The sequence below is a fragment of the Thermobia domestica genome, chromosome 2, assembly GCF_964235325.1.
Source record: "Thermobia domestica chromosome 2, izTheDome1.hap1.1, whole genome shotgun sequence".
NCBI classification, from domain to species: domain Eukaryota; kingdom Metazoa; phylum Arthropoda; class Insecta; order Zygentoma; family Lepismatidae; genus Thermobia; species Thermobia domestica.
This window is the reverse complement of record NC_137455.1, coordinates 384,081,853-384,098,523: the sequence shown is the minus strand read 5'-3', so window position 1 is coordinate 384,098,523 and position 16,671 is coordinate 384,081,853. Positions and strand designations below refer to the sequence as shown.

The following is a 16,671-nucleotide window of genomic DNA, read 5'->3' as shown; positions in this document are numbered from 1 at the left end:
ATCCACTATAGGCTCATTTAGGGAGATATAGACACTCGGAAGATTTCCACAATTTTAAGGTCTGGCAAAGCTAGTGACCATATACGCACGCGGGAAGAAACATTTAGTAAGTGGAAGTTTAGTGTCGGTTCTCCGAGACAAGTTGCATATGCAGGGAAGTTAATTTTGCCTGTTGCAAAGGAAGCAGAAGCCTCTAAAATAGGTACATAAAGCTTTATTTCAGAAAAACATATCCATGTTATAAGTTTCAGATAAGTTTCAAAAATGAGGTATAGGGGGGATGAATCGACAGTGATTGTAGGGAGATTTAAACATGTAGTTACTTTGTTATAAGGAAAGTCATCAGACAAAAGGACTACCGTCTGGTTTATCTTAGTATATACATCATTGGTTTAGGTTACATAACAAACACGCTTTCTCGGCTTTTGGGTCATTTAGTCCGGTATGAGCCTAATCGTACAGTACCTTTGGCTTTAGACGAGCACAGTACATGTGTCAAAGATCCTGATCTATTAAAGAAAGCCTCTGATGTTTCCACTACACGGTGCTTAAAATTATCAATCCTTAATATACGTAGGCTAGCGGGGAGGGCTAGTGGTTCAGATTCTGTATGTGAGATCCTGACCGTCTATATACAGTTCTTTCGTTCGTACGGAAAGTACGTTTATTCGGAACACTTTACTAATCCAAATTTACTTTACTAATCCAAGATGCTAAATAATATCAAGAAGAAAACATATTTTAACTTATTGATATGTGGGGCAGCGCATCAACTTCGTCACACACTAGAAAAGTTTGTTTGTGGCCAATCCTTTTGACAATGAGATCTCGAAAGCCATAAGTGCAAGAAACGTGTCGCTTTTGCTGGTCGATTCCAAATTTTGTGTGGATTTGCCAGCTCTCATTTAAATTTTCAAAAACAAAAAGTCTTTATTTTTCTATCACGCATTTTAGGCGTCGTTTTGACCCTATTAATTTGACCCAACTAGGACGTTAAGGTTGTTACCCTTGTGAAAGGCAACCAGTGGGGGAGCTGTGTATAGCGGGTTGATGGACATTTCAGGCGCTTTTCTTTAATGTAAATAACGAAACGTACTGCAAGCTGACAATTTCGAATGCTTGTGAACCTACAATGAGATGTACTCGGATATGCAATTATAAATAAACAATATTTGCATTTTGTATCATCTATTACTTATGCAAATTTGCTACAGACTCCCCTTCCCCAAATTCTGTATATTAAAATACTATGTTTATATGTTTGTCTATAGCAATTCACCCCTTTGAGAGTCCTCCTGTAATTTACTTGTGTTCGTAAAGGGACTTCCAAAGATATAGTGAGAAGTGGGAAGGAGATTCACGTTCATATTAGAACTGTGCAATGTAAATAGCGAAGGTTTAGCTAGTACCTTTTAAAAAATGAAACTATTTCTTTTATTTAATTTAATCTTGAGAAAAAAGCCTAGTAGATGCAACCTTACTTTTTTTCGGTTTATAAATTTCAAAAAAAGCAACAACAATAACAAAACACTTTCTCTTCTTCCGGCTGATAAAAGGCTCTTCTATTTCGTCCATCACTCATCCCTCTTCCGTATGTTCTCATGTTTCCTCTCTCTCTCTCTCTTTTTTTTTTTTTTTTTTTTTTAGAAAGAAAGAAAAATACATTCTTTCTTTATTTCCTGGTTTTATGGCGATTGTCAATCGCTAGTTTTATGTTCCAAGAGGGCCACCCGTGTCTTACAGCCTGCATTTCGAGTCTCGAGCTTCGGGGAGAAACTGTTTCACTCTTACACAGCAAGAATCTCACTCCTTACAAACATATATATGAACTCTTTCATTACAACCCATTTTAGGTCGTTCTTCTTTTGTCAAAACCATTTAATTTTTATTCTTTTGTATGTGTGTGTGTGTGTGTTATCGATTTGTTGACGAAAAATACATCTTGAAAAGGATACAGCCATGATCCAGTAGGAGGTGCAGGACAAAACGTCCAGGAAGAGAGATCTTTTTTCTAACATTCTCCATCCACCCCCAATAACCCCCCCCCCAGTATCTGAAAAGAAAACAGAAGAAAAAAACTCTTAACATTGTCAGGGAGTTGTTTCTCCAAGCTCTCTGTTTCTGGACTCTTTTGTATAAACATAAAATATACAATGAACGGCAATATGCATTCCCAGAGCTTAATAAAATGTTTTTTAATTGGTTATTTGGCAGCGACGAATTGCCTTCATTGTATACAAACATAACAATAAAAACAAAAAATAGATTGACTTCCTTCTGCGAGTGACTGACATCACGGCGGGGATGCGAGTGAGAAAGAAAAAAGCAGAAGATACAATGTATTTAGTTTATATAACCAGAAAACAGTAACATATACTGTGTTGGGGTCCATCATATACATATATGAGTACTGTATAATATTGCTAAAAAGGATATTGCATACAATTTGAGTGAAGTACCCTACATATGGATTCCCACTTCCTATTGTTGAGAGATCGAAACAAGACATGTCATATCAACTTACGTTTCTCAAGTAAGCTACATATATATACATATAGTATCTATATATAGCAGCATGACTTCAATTGTTTGGAGTAACGACACGATGTAAAGCTATATTATATCTTTCAATGTAGACATCTCCTCCCTTCTGTAACCCTTATATAACAACTCGTTAAAATTCTGAATTATGAGTATGTGCGTATATGAGTTTTGTGTGTGTGTCCATGTGATATGTGGGAACATTTTTAACCGGAAACCTTCAATATATGCATATGTTGTAACATCAAACATGCATACCAAAACATGATTTTTTTTAAATTTCGACATTCAGAAATAAGCGTCCAAGATCGAATTTCTAAAGAAAAAAGTAAACAATGTTAATTGTTTTTTCTTTGGGATAATATTTTAAGTACAATAATTTTCATGTACTTATATTACTGGTATTTAGAATAAAATATTCCTATTTTGTAAATAACACAAGTTATATAATATGATTTATTAAGCTTACAACTTATAACATGAAGATACAATCATAAATATACAAGGTTTACTAAACTCTACAAATTACATCTCGATACTTAATAATAATAATAATAATAATAATAATAATAATAATAATAATAATAATAATAATAATAATAATAATAATAAACTAAAACCAATGGTGATCAAATTATATACATTTTTGAAATTATAGACAAATTTTTTAAAATTTATAACCTACAAAGAAACTCACATTTATCCTACTTCCGATGGCTGTAAAACCATCCTTGAGAATTTTCATCTTCGAACGCTAGAACAAAGACGTCTTATGATTTATTAATTATTCATTCAGAAAGGAACTCAAAATATTTTGGACTGTCCTCATTTATGACTTTTTATTAATGAATTTTCATGTTTCTTCATTAAAAACACCCAAAAACATTGGCCTCTATTACTGTAAAAAGCAATCAAGAACTAATATGATGAAATAACCAATATGGAGAACAACAGCTTTGTGTAATAGAATGTGTGAAAATAACAATGAATTGAATATATGTGATATGTCGTCTAAGAAATTTAGAAATTCCATTTTCAAGAGTTACGAATTTGTAATTATGTATTTTCTAATTCTCAATACTGTAATTGTGCTATAGCCTGTTGTGTTTGACAGTAAATAAATAAACATTTATTAAAAATGGAAAATATACATCATAACGTTTCGACAGTATAAGAATGCTTCTAAACAACTATACTTCTAAAAATATAAGAAGCATAATACCATATGTATACACAATCCATGTATGTAATTCCTTCTAGACAATTATCTTACAAGTCCAATTAAATCGACAATTTTATTGGCGTATTTTGATTTAAAAAGTGCACTATTTTAAGCCAGCACTATACCTATCAATAATAATATTTGAAAGTAGTAATATTGAGCGGTTCTTTAAATCTTAAAAACAAATCATTATAACTTTAAAGCAATCGCTTGCTGATACCGAGACGAACTCCTTTATTGACACGATCTATCAATTAAAGGAATCTTCTCTCTCTTTTCATCAAATTTCTGTTCTTCACTGTTGAACTTAGCGTTATTGAAGTTTATAATATTGCTATTGAAGAGGTAAATTCTAGAAAATGCTTGTCAGATTTTGCATTTTTTAAAAAATTATTTGCTGGTTAGAGTTCCATATATAGCTACTTGATACATAATTCTAATAATAGAACAACAAAATTTCCGTTCACTTTAAATTTCAAATTTGACAATTTTTTGACCTCAATTAGGTCAAAATTTTTAATTAAAATAACTATTTTTTTGCAGATTGTGACTGAGTTTTTTCCTTTAGAATATGCTCACAAATGTTTCTAGGGATATGAATTTATTTCCTTTCTTTTTCTGTTTAGTATCATATCTCACTCTTTATTATGATATATATATATATATATATATATATATATATATATATATATATATATATATATATATTAATTCGTTACTTACTAAGTTACATCCACTCTTTTCACTAGGCACAAAAGATCGTATAAACGCGATTTTTAAAATATATTTTATATTTTTAATTTTATTTATTTAAATTTTTTTGAAGTTTTAGAAAATGGTTTAATATATTTTATTTTCATTTGCTGTTATATTTCTAAATGAGCGAAACATGAAACATGCAACAACTGAAATTTTTATAGTTCGTTCCTAAATTTCTTTTTTAATTTTTAAATGCGTGATAACTTTTAGTAATTAATAGTTACTAAATATTTTTTCTCGTTCATCTGCCTGCTCTTTAATATTTGTCCTTTTATCGCACTAATTGGCATTAGAAACTGCAACCTAAAGTAAACTGAAAGGAATGGTAGACTTTGATGAAATAAATGACGTATAGACTTCTTAACAAGTAGACTTTTACCCTAAAAAATTCCTCAGACAATACTTTTATTTAATTATGTTTGTCACACATTTAGAAATAAAGTTGGATTAAAAAAAAAGAAGCATATCAAACGAAAACAATGAAAATTTCAGTTGTTGCATGTTTCATCTTTATACTACATGTTTCATGTTACATCTTCATGTTTCGCTAGTACAGAAATAGAAAATTTAAAAAAATAATAAAACTGGATTTATAAAATCAATTTCCAGAACTGAGAACTTAAAATAATGAAACATAAATTATATATATGTATATTAAAATAAGGATATTAATTGACTTATTTTTAATATTTTTTTTATTGCACTTACCAGTTCCAGACTGGTGGCATATACGAAACGTCCAACTCTCACAGAGTTTTTTAAACTTTCTCTTTTCTGTTAAATTTTCTCGTTCGTTTTCTCCTCTACAATTTTAGTTTTTCATTATTATTCACTATCTTAATCTAAAAACAATAATAATTTATAAATTCTGCTTCTAAAAATATAAATGTAAAATTTCATATTCTACCATTGAAAAATATAGTAAAATACAGAATATCGGGATTTTTTTTTAACCGGAAAGGCGGCATATCAGTGTCGCCAAATTGTAAGAATACAAATTACTGTATTACCTGTATGTACGTAAATCAACTCATAGACGAGTTGAAATTAAAGCTGTTTAAAGTGCATTAAGAATAAGTAATTTTTTTCAGTTTCACATAGGACGATTATGCCCTTTAGGTTAAGAGACACGATGATTAAGGCAAGTGAATCATGATGGTAGAAATGATGAAATGAGAAGTGTAAAATGGTGGGATGATAAAGTGTATGTAAGTATAAAGTATCCTCAAAATGCCATTATACAAAGTAATAATATTTTTGGGCATTTTCTTATAGGCCAAAATTATCTTTTGGCCACAATACTTTATTCTTCACTATCTACGTCAATGTATGTCAATCACTACTTGTAACATTAAAGTCGGGTTTTCAATAAATGAATGAATGTTCTTGATCTATTGAATACAACGGGAAAGATTTCATTGAATGTATTAATTGTAGGTTTTATACTCCAGACCCGCACAGGGCACACACTCATATTTACATATTTTCTTTTCAGGGACGTGCACGAAACAAGAGTAGGTGATGTTTCGCATCGAAAAATTATCTTCCTATTGGAAGAGCTCTGTCTCGTTTGGAATTCATCATGAAAATTGTTTTTCGTCTACTCACGAGTGCAACCGTATTTTTTTTAATATATATATAGAAAGCACAATTAACTTTTCTAAAAATATTTTTTTCCGAAACATTAGGAGAGCTTGAGAAGGTTACATCTTTTAGCGAGTCAGAGACTTTTAGGTTCAGGAGATATCATAAGGATTTTGTGTTAAAAGTTTCAACAGATGTGAAAACTTGCGTAAATAGTTGAAGCATGTTTCTATGTAGACTAGAAAGTGACTAAATTTTTCATTACGAATATTTGTCAGAATAACTTGGAAGATGTTTTTCAACTAAATTGAACTTTGTAATTGGGTGAGGAAAGGACGACATGTTGAAATGTTAGGACAATTTTCTCGGGTTATAATCATCAGTCCACTTTCTCTTTATATTTAGTTATTTACCATTTTATATCAGTTTTCAATTTTTTAAAATTCAAAAAACAGATAGATTATTTTTCTGTTTGAGGAGCAACTGACTTCAAGAAGTAACTGTTACGTATATTTTTTAAATAGACGTTTTCTTATTCAATAAATATATTTGTACAAAAGAGTAAACTCAGTGACAGATAACTGTAATGTACTCCAATATATTAATTTCAATAAATGATCATTTCCTAAGAATTTAGTATTTAACATAACGAGATCTCACATTACAATCCACTAGCAGTCATTTATATATAGAGCTTGTAAAAATTTCAATCAGTTGATTTCATTAGTTCTGAATCTTGACTTCTGTTATTCTGTCTCTATATATATTTGCGTATTCTCAAAAATAATATTAAGTAAGAAGTGTTATCTCTATGAATTTTGAACCTATATTGGAGACTTTTTTTATTTTTCATATTTTTCATTTTTAAAAAAATATTTTATACTACAAATATTTTAATTTTTTTTTTATTATTTAACTTGTATTTTTCCTTCTTTTCATGTATAATCTTTGTTTCTTTCTTTCAATATCTGTCTATCTATCTAATTATATAAGTATACCAAATGTTCCTCTGTAAATGGAGTTTGGCCCTGTAGAGGACTATTATAAATAAATAAATTGATAAATTATATAAATTGAATATCATGATTAGAAATACATCTGCTAGATACAATAAATAAATATAAATACAAATTATATTTACAAATAATATAATTCAAATTAGGCCTAATGTGTATTTTTTGTCATAAATGATCTTCAAAAGATTATTTTATTAACTTTTATATATATATATATATATATCGCAAAATTAATAACAAAAAGTAATGTTGCGAAATTAGGCAGCCCTATTCATAAATTGAGAGAAATTCTAATCTCAATTTCAAGGCAAAATTACTAAATTTCTTTTATATATATATATATATATATATATATATATATATATATATATATATATATATATATATATATATATATAAAACAATTTTCTGTTCATGTTGTTTCGGGAGGTTAATTATTTTTTAGCAGTTTTTCGTGTGTAGTTAGTACTTGTTAGTAAGAGCTAATTTGAATAACAAGACAAAAGTTATGTTCATTTAATGAGTAATACAAATGTAGGGATATATAATCCAATTGAATTTGTATATATATGAACACTCATTTTACATCATACATTTGTATTGTTCAGTAAATGAACATAAATTTTTTCTTGTTATTCAAATTAGCTCTTACTAACAAATTATAACTACACACGAAAAACTGCTCAAAAATAATAAATCTCATGAGATAAACATTGAACAATAGAACATGAAAGATAATTTTATACTGTCAATGAAATAAACAATGCAATGTATCAAGACAGTAATGAACAAATGTCTGCCCTCTTCATCATCACCTCATGCAACTTTCAAATATGATGGTAATAACTGTAAATAAAGTACACATAAGCCTACAAAGACCTACTGTAAATAAAAAAAAAAGTTGAAGTCTGACAAAGTGAGCATTGAATGATCACTACCTGATTTCCCAAAAATTACAGCCCAATATTCGAGTAGCAGAACTATGAAATATCTAATAATTAATTTAAATGTTTTTGTAGGTTTGTAGAGTTCATATTACAACAACAAAAAATGCAACAATGGCACGTGCTATATTTGACAATGTTACTTGCAAAAGAGCTTTTCATTTATCTGTCTTTGTTTTTAGTTGTACCAGAGTCTTACAAAAATTATCAAAGCCAGTAAACTCGCTTTGAACTATGATTACGGAAGTTTTGGATATACCATCACGATCCCAGCCATTTTTGGATCAAAAAATGCAATATATTTGAGTCAAGACTTTTCTTGTAGGACTTATATCTTACACTACATACATATAAAGTGTAGCCAAACCCAAACTATCACTTAACTCAGTATGATGTGCTTATTCCGTAGAAAATACGAAAACTCTATTTAGGGGGCGTTTAAAAATTCTGTTGTTCCTGATCCACAAACTAATTATTGGCCAAGATTGCAATCTTCTAATCTATTTTTAGGTCACTCCTAAAACTCTTCTTCCTTTGCATTTACGTACAGATGAATTTGAGAAATATAGAAGTCTATGCTATAAATACCTGGTGAAACGGAGAGCTGTGCATCAGGTTCCTAACGCGCCAGAAAAATCAAACTTGTTACATTTCACCTAGTCTCTTGAAAATCCTCTGAATCGCAGAAAAGGAAAATGTTCCTTCTTAACAGAATACCTGTAGTCATTTATCAGTGATGGAAAGTATATCCGCAATATTTCACAAGGTTGTATTATTTCTTTTATGTGATACTGCAAAATTAAAGATATTGTGAAATTGAATATATTTACAATATAAAAAGAATACACATATCATCAGAAACATACGTTAATAAAATCATACAAATGAAGCTACAAATATACAAAGTATGATGTTAATATATATATATATATATATATATATATATATATATATATATATATATATATATATATATATATATATATATGTATAGATAGATAGATAGATAGAGAGAGAGAGAGAGAGAGAGAGAGACTTTTTGATTTTTATCTCTTCGTGTACAATGATGTTTTTGGATATTAAAAAAACCTGAAGTAAATGAACTAAATATACATGATTTCCATCATGCATGTAATATTTGTAATATTTGATAATGCATGCATGTAATACAAATTGATGATCGAATAAGTATATTAAAAATACATAAAAAATTTCCAGCGGGAGCTCATGGGGTTAGGATTCCACGTTAATTAGTAGGTCCACGTCTCATTTAGCCTCGCTGCTGAACAGGACGTTAAACCTCAAATCAACTCAACTCAACTCAATCCATAAAAAGAAATATCACAACACAAATGGCCACCAAAATGTAAACACACTCATCAGAAAGGAAGAAGAAAGAAAAGGATAACAAAAATTTGTGCAAAGAAACAAAAAAGTTCATTAAGGAAGTTAATAATAATAATAATAATAATAATAATAATAATAATAATAATAATAATAATAATAATAATAATAATAATAATAATAATAATTTAAGCAGCTTATTGGTAACAACAGCTTGACAGTTAACTAGAAGACCAAGAATAATACAAAATACAGTGATTATATTGCAAAATACAGTGATTTAATTGTAAAATAAGCAGTTTATACATAAAACCATAAAAATAAAAAACATGCTAAATACATGATGATAAATGAATATAAAAATAAAAAACATGTAGTATCTGTAATTAAGAAAATACATGCATAAAGATTACATGCGGAAAAATTACACGCATACATAGTAGAATTACATGCATGAACATAAAATCAAATGTACAGATATATATACAGTTACAGAAAATATATATACACATATTAAATTCACCCATATGAATAAGACTAACTTATAAAAAGTTTAAAGAATTGATGACGAACAATTGGAAATTTAGATTGAAATAGACCTAAATTAGAATTTAATTTATTAGCTGTCTCAATACAGCTATAAATAGAAGATTTGGGAAATAACCTAATTCAAACAAAAGCAGTAAATTTCCTGGTTCTGCAATAAGGAACTCTTAACGAAATGAAACCATCTAAATTAGAACCTCCATGTAATAGATCATGTAAAATTCTAGATTAATAATAATAATAATAATAATAATAATAATAATAATAATAATAATAATAATAATAATGTGTTGAATTTCGGTGTTTCCGCAGAATAAGTGCTGGAAACCATCAATTTAAATAGAACATTTACAATGGCCAATGTTAAAAACTACTGGACCATGTTAAGAGACGGCAATGTTTTGAACAGTGATTTCAGAAGATTTCCTTCGGGAGAACTTTCAATACATTGGGGTGGTGGTGGGTGAAAAGTGATATTGCTAAAATATTAGTATTGACACTGAGAATGATCAAATATATTATAGTCAGGAGTAGAATTTTCTCCTCGGACAATCTCCTGGAATCATCACTGTTTTTGTTGATAATTGCAAGCATAAAATAACATTTTTCAGTACTTTAGCCTGTGCGTCACGTTAATTACTAATAATAAACAGTCACTGCCTGACGCCAATAGATGTCGCTAGCGTCCAAACAATTTACTGATTTTGTTGGAACTTAAAACTTGTTTTGATTTGATTTAATTATTTTAAAATAGGATAAGAGTCGTAACCATATTTAGGTTTGAGAATTAATACTTGTGCACCCTCACGTTAGTTGATGGACATAATAATAATAATAATAATAATAATAATAATAATAATAATAATAATAATAATAATAATAATAATAATAATAATAATAATAATAATAATAATAACTAACTAACTAACTCTATGGCCTATGGAACCCGGAGGTTCAGTGCCGCGTTCACAAAAGCTCTCCACTGACTTCTATCCTTAGCTAATTGGATCCAGTTTCTACTTTGTATTCCTATCTCTGCGAGATCCATCTTAATATTATCCTCCCATCTGCGCCTAGGTCTTCCTAATGGTCGTTTTCCTATGGGTCTACCAGTCAAGACTTTGAAAGCGTTTCTACTTTCTTCCATTCTAGCTACATGACCTGCCCACCTAAGCCTCCTAGACTTGACGACCCTAACAATGCTGGGTAAACCGTATAAACTATGTAGTTCCTCGTTATGAAGCTTCCGCCATTCCCCATTCTCGTTCCTCTTGGGTCCGAATATTCTTCTCAGGATCCTGTTTTCAAATACTTTCAGTCTATGTTCTTCCCTCAGAGTAAGCGACCATGTTTCGCAACCATACAGAACAACAGGCATGATTATCGTTTTATATATTTTAAGCTTCAAATTCCTCGACAGATAATAATAATAATAATAATAATAATAATAATAATAATAATAATAATAATAATAATAATAATAATAATAATAATAATAATAATAATACAAAAATTAATTAAAGCACTATTTAATCTATGTACGGAGGGCTGAAGGTTCGGGCACAGAACTAGTTATCTTACTTTTAGTAGGTATACTATAAAATAATATGTTGTTCTGCTTAACATGCGATACAATTTCAAATATCTAATTTCGAAATATACACAGTCTCTCAGTGAAGGGGTACTTACTAACGGCTGTTTTCCCGTATATGTTGCAAGTAGATCAATTATCCTCAGCTCCAGGGTTAGAATTGTCAAACGTCCGGTATTTTACCGGACAGTTTGGTTTGTGATCTCCTTGTCCGGTGTCCGGTACGACCTCAAAAGAGATCGTTAAATGTCCTGTATTTTTTCCCTCTATTTTCTGTTCTATTCAGATTATTTTGAAGTGACGAAAGAAATCGTTTATAGATGAACATGGTTAAAATCGAGCCTTTAATTCGCTTTGATATCGACCTGTCGTACGCGGAATTTGCTGAAGAGTTGAAGGTAGGAAAATTCACTCAACTTACCAGAACTGCTAAAGATCAGCAAAAGTACATTTTCAAGAGCACAGTTAGCACTGCTTCATCCTCAGTTACATATTCCAATTAAATAATGAATCCAGATCCAATAAAAGTATGTAGGCATTATGAGACATTACCATGCCCGCAGCGAAGCTGGTAGTACTTATTTCTCAAGTATATTTTGTGCATGCCATAATTATATTTTCTCAATTACATTTTTATTCTCTTTTAAATACGATGTATCATTTATTGATGATAGACTACAAAAGTTACATGTACCGAATCAACCAAAAAATCGAATAAGTAAGTTGAATATATACATCGAAAGTAACGAAAGTTATTAAATTCGAACTCCGAATCGCTCAATTTTATGTGAATTAACCACTTTCAGATTGTTCACATTTTTGACGAGGGATGACGATATTTGACGATTTTGTACTTCACAAGGCTGCCCCGGTATCTTAATTTTCAGAAGTTGACACCCTTACCCAGGGCCGGAGCTCGAGGGACCCAGCAACATACAAAGAAAGAGGTTCTTCAAGAAAAGTACAAGAATTTACTACTTCTAATTCATTCTTGGGATTAAAAAATTTTAAGAGATAAAGAGCCATAATTTGTAAGGCATCTTTACAGATAGAAAAATATCACTGACATAGATATAAAAAGTCGAAGTTCACGCAAAATACTTTATTCATGTTAGATATGGTATTCTCATTAGCCTTGTAATTCGATGGAAAGGCCCTGCTCACTAATGTTTTATTTATGGAGGTTCTCACTTTTTACGGAGGAGTGTTTTACTCCCCAACAGAGATTTCTGATAAAAAATACTGGTTGCGCAGCTAGAATTTCCTGAGAAGTATTGGCGCCTTTTTAAGCGTGACATAAGAACGAATCTTGAAACAGTGATGCAAGCCTGGAACCTTATGACACCCCATCTAGAACAACAGAAATTCCCAATTTGCTCTTAAATTTCTCACACGCTATACTAATTACATAATTTTCAAATTTATAAAATATTGAAATTGAAACTACCGTATGTTACTTACTTTCTTCAATATTTGGGTCAATTGTTCGCAAATACCGATTTTCTAAATTTCTAGTAAGTATTTTCCTTAATTAAAGAGATTTTTGAATTTTTTTTATGAAAACCAGTGCATTTTGTTGTCAAAATTTAGTATTTACATCACGCTTTTGTGCCAAAATTTTTTACTGAATAGAGTACAACTAGATAAACTTCATTTCCCAGTTATTTCGTTTGGAACGTTACACAAATTGACTGTTTGTCGTTTGATGTAATTTACGTTCCTCCGTTCATGATTTTCTTCTAAAATTCCAAAGTACAATTACGTTCCTTGTTATTATTATTATTATTATTATTATTATTATTATTATTATTATTATTATTATTATTATTATTCGCATGTTCCTGCATAAATCACTTTCACATTAATATAGGTTTTCTAATAACAAAATTTGACAATTAGCACCGATTTCACTTTTATTCAAGCGTCTTCAGCCTATTTCCAGACAATTTTGTTGACGTCGATAAAATAAATATATTGAAAATCCCATACATGCTGTCAATTTTGAAGAAATTTTTCCAATATTAGAAAAATGAATATAAAAATGTCCTACAAAATGGGATTTTTTCCACAGATTGGCATCACTGTCTTGAAATAGTTGAAACAACCTATATAATTCAATCATTTCTACCGATTATTAAAAAAAAAATGTTTTACTATTTAACAGTTAGATGTCAAGAAATGAAACGTGTAAAGAATTAATATTTCACAAACAACATAATCAGTAATTAAAAGCATTTATTATTACATTAAAAGTGATATAAATATTACATGCTATTTGTATACAATAAGTGTAATTTTGATATAAATTTAATAGTACTAGCTTAAAGACAAAACATTATTTTGTTATTAAATTCAGTATATGTTGAGATAAATTTTTTTAACATTGAAAATAGATGTATGGTAAATTCATAACGAGTGTGTGCATTTCTGCTGTATTTATTTCGTGGTATTAATTAGTTTTATATGTTATTTATCTGTAGAGCTACAAGGTTATTTATACTTAAACCCACGCAAGATGTCACTTTCTGAAATCAAACATTGAAAACCCACTAAACCACGTATTGCAAGATAGCCCCCCGACTTTAGAAAATTGAAACAATAACTAGGTCATTCGTTTGTACTACGTTTGTACTGTTTGTGCAGAAAATATTTTCGTTTGTATCATTTTCCTTATAGGGTTACTGAAGAGATCAACTGGGGGGGCTATCTTGGCGCCAAGATAGCACCCTCCCCGTATCACAGCACAAAAAAATTGAAATACACCATTCGAAAGGAAATCGTTTGTACCGAAAAAAGTTTTGTTTGTATCCTGATAGTTTTCGAGAATGAGGGGAGGACATTTGGGGGGCTCTCTTGTACGCAAGATAGGCCCCGTAGTGTGTACTTTTTCCATGCACTTTAATAAGTATTATGTGTTTATTCATGTGAATTTATGTGTATTTTGAATTCTGGTTGTGCATATCCAATTAATAAAAAGAGAACCTTTGGGAAATAACTCAACGTTAAAATTGAATCGGCGAGTGGGAAAACAGTGTGAGTCCAAAATAAGCCATTTAAAGGCTAAAGATATAGAAATACAAGTTGTAATGAAGAGCAGTACAATTTGAAAGATCTCGCACGTTATAGCAGAATGCTAGAATGTCGACTGTACATTTGTGGCATTAACAAAGGAAAGTTCTTTCTTCAAATATCTCAAAATGAGTTTTGTGGATTAGTAGTGTTTTTCCACTCACCGATTCAATTAAATTTTCTCTATTTCTGCCCTTTTCCGTAAGTGAATACCGTATTATTCAACAATGGCCTACTTGCTTTTAGATTTTGTCTATGAAAGCGGCGAGCTTCCCGAGCCGCTAATGTGACAGATATAAACAGTTGATTTCTTCAGTTGGTGTAAAGCTGAAACGTGGAAGGACGTAGTTTAGGTGAGTAAACATTTCGGTTTATATATATATATATATATATATATATATATATATATATATATATATATATATATATATATATATATATATATATATATATATATATATTCTTTGTTTAAGATTATTTCTGTCAAGCCCGTTTCTTTCTGAATTTGTACACACTTTGTTATTCTTTTTACGGTATTTACCACAGTCCACCTCACTGAAGGTCACGAATGAAGGATTTTGTAGGGATTTCAAGAATGGCCGTCCACAGCAGGGGTAAGGAAAGATGCCCTCCTGAATTTTCGAACAGTATTCGGTTCTAGAAAATATTTGTCAAAACATACCGATTTGCTGAGTACTTAACACATTTGTATAAAATAGTATAAAATTATAATTTATTTACTGTAGCTATTAAGGATATATTCTTAAATAATTACTGTTTTATATGATGTACAGGGTGGTCAACAAGTCCCGTTACTCCTGAAAATAAGTAACATAAACCACTAAACGTAAGTAAAGAACTACACGGAAAGAACTGAATGACATGAACAACAATGCCTTCGAAAAGTTTTATTGAGATATCAAACATTAAGTACGAAAGGATCAGTCTGTCTGCGTGCACAACATACGCAGAAACAATTTTATTATATTTTTCAAGTGTTACCGTATATCTGGCAAAATTTTAAGTTTGGAATGTTTTTTGCTTCTCCTGAAAAGTTGTGGTTTTAACACATAGCGATTCTGCGAGGCGCAGCGACGATATTCTTGTCCAATAATTTTGTAATTAAACGATTCATTGGTTTTCCTGTTTCCTTCCACACTATCATTTGGCATTTCACACGTTCTTTCATTAGCATTTACTTCAAGTAAGCATGCATTTCCTGTAGCCTATAAGACACAAGCAGCAGGGATATCGTTTTCTGTTTGTGTCTTTTCGTACTCTGTATTGTCTGGTTCACTGACAATGGGATATTAAAATTTATACATATCGATTTCTATTTTGATATTATTTTATTTCTCATTCATAATGTATATATGAATGATTTAATAATTAATATATTAAGTAAAAGATATATTAGCTTGAAAAAATGAAATACATTTTGTGTGACCTGGTATCAGACTTTACGAGTTATGTTTATTATAATTTAGTTACAATTTCACAACTTTTTTTTTATTATTATTATTACAGGTGTAAACTCTTTAGTCACTGAAGAGGAGGACGTGGATTATGGGTCAGAGTTCATGATGATGGGTTTTGGTGGATGCTGGGTCAGAGTGGGTCATGGTGGTTCAAGGTGGGTCATTTTTCCAGTGGTTCGTGAGTCACTATAGGTGGTGGGTTAGGGGGTAATGGTCAAGTTTTCATTCGGCTCTGCATTCGGCTACATAAATATTAATGCTCAAATATAAATATAGCTATAGCTTTTATCTTACAGTGAAATGATTAAATTGAAAAAAATACTTACTGATTTCTTGTTGCTATTAAATTGTCATAATAGCTTTAAGTCAACAAATTGTTTGCACTCTAGTGTAATCTAATAAAGTCAGACAATAACTTAAGAAGCGTCATTATTATTGTATCATCAGGTACGAAACGCACAGAGACGTTTGTTGTTTATAAATAAGATCATTTTATTACATACAGTATGTCTTTTTCTATTGTGATATCTTCTATTTAGAACATATTCTTTACTTTTTATCATAAACAATATCACTC

General features: G+C 30.1%; 1 long non-coding RNA gene across 1 annotated transcript in view; it reads right to left on the bottom strand.

Moving 5' to 3' along the window:
- Window positions 1-5,113: 5,113 nt before the first annotated feature.
- LOC145679906 (uncharacterized) overlaps window positions 5,114-16,671 on the bottom strand; it is a 143,085-nt gene continuing 131,527 nt past the window's right edge. The window contains exons 2-3 of the long non-coding RNA XR_014130611.1: window positions 8,655-8,857; window positions 5,114-5,364 (exon numbers count right to left, since the gene is read on the bottom strand). This is a non-coding gene — a long non-coding RNA (uncharacterized LOC145679906). The remainder of the gene's footprint in view (window positions 5,365-8,654; window positions 8,858-16,671) is intronic.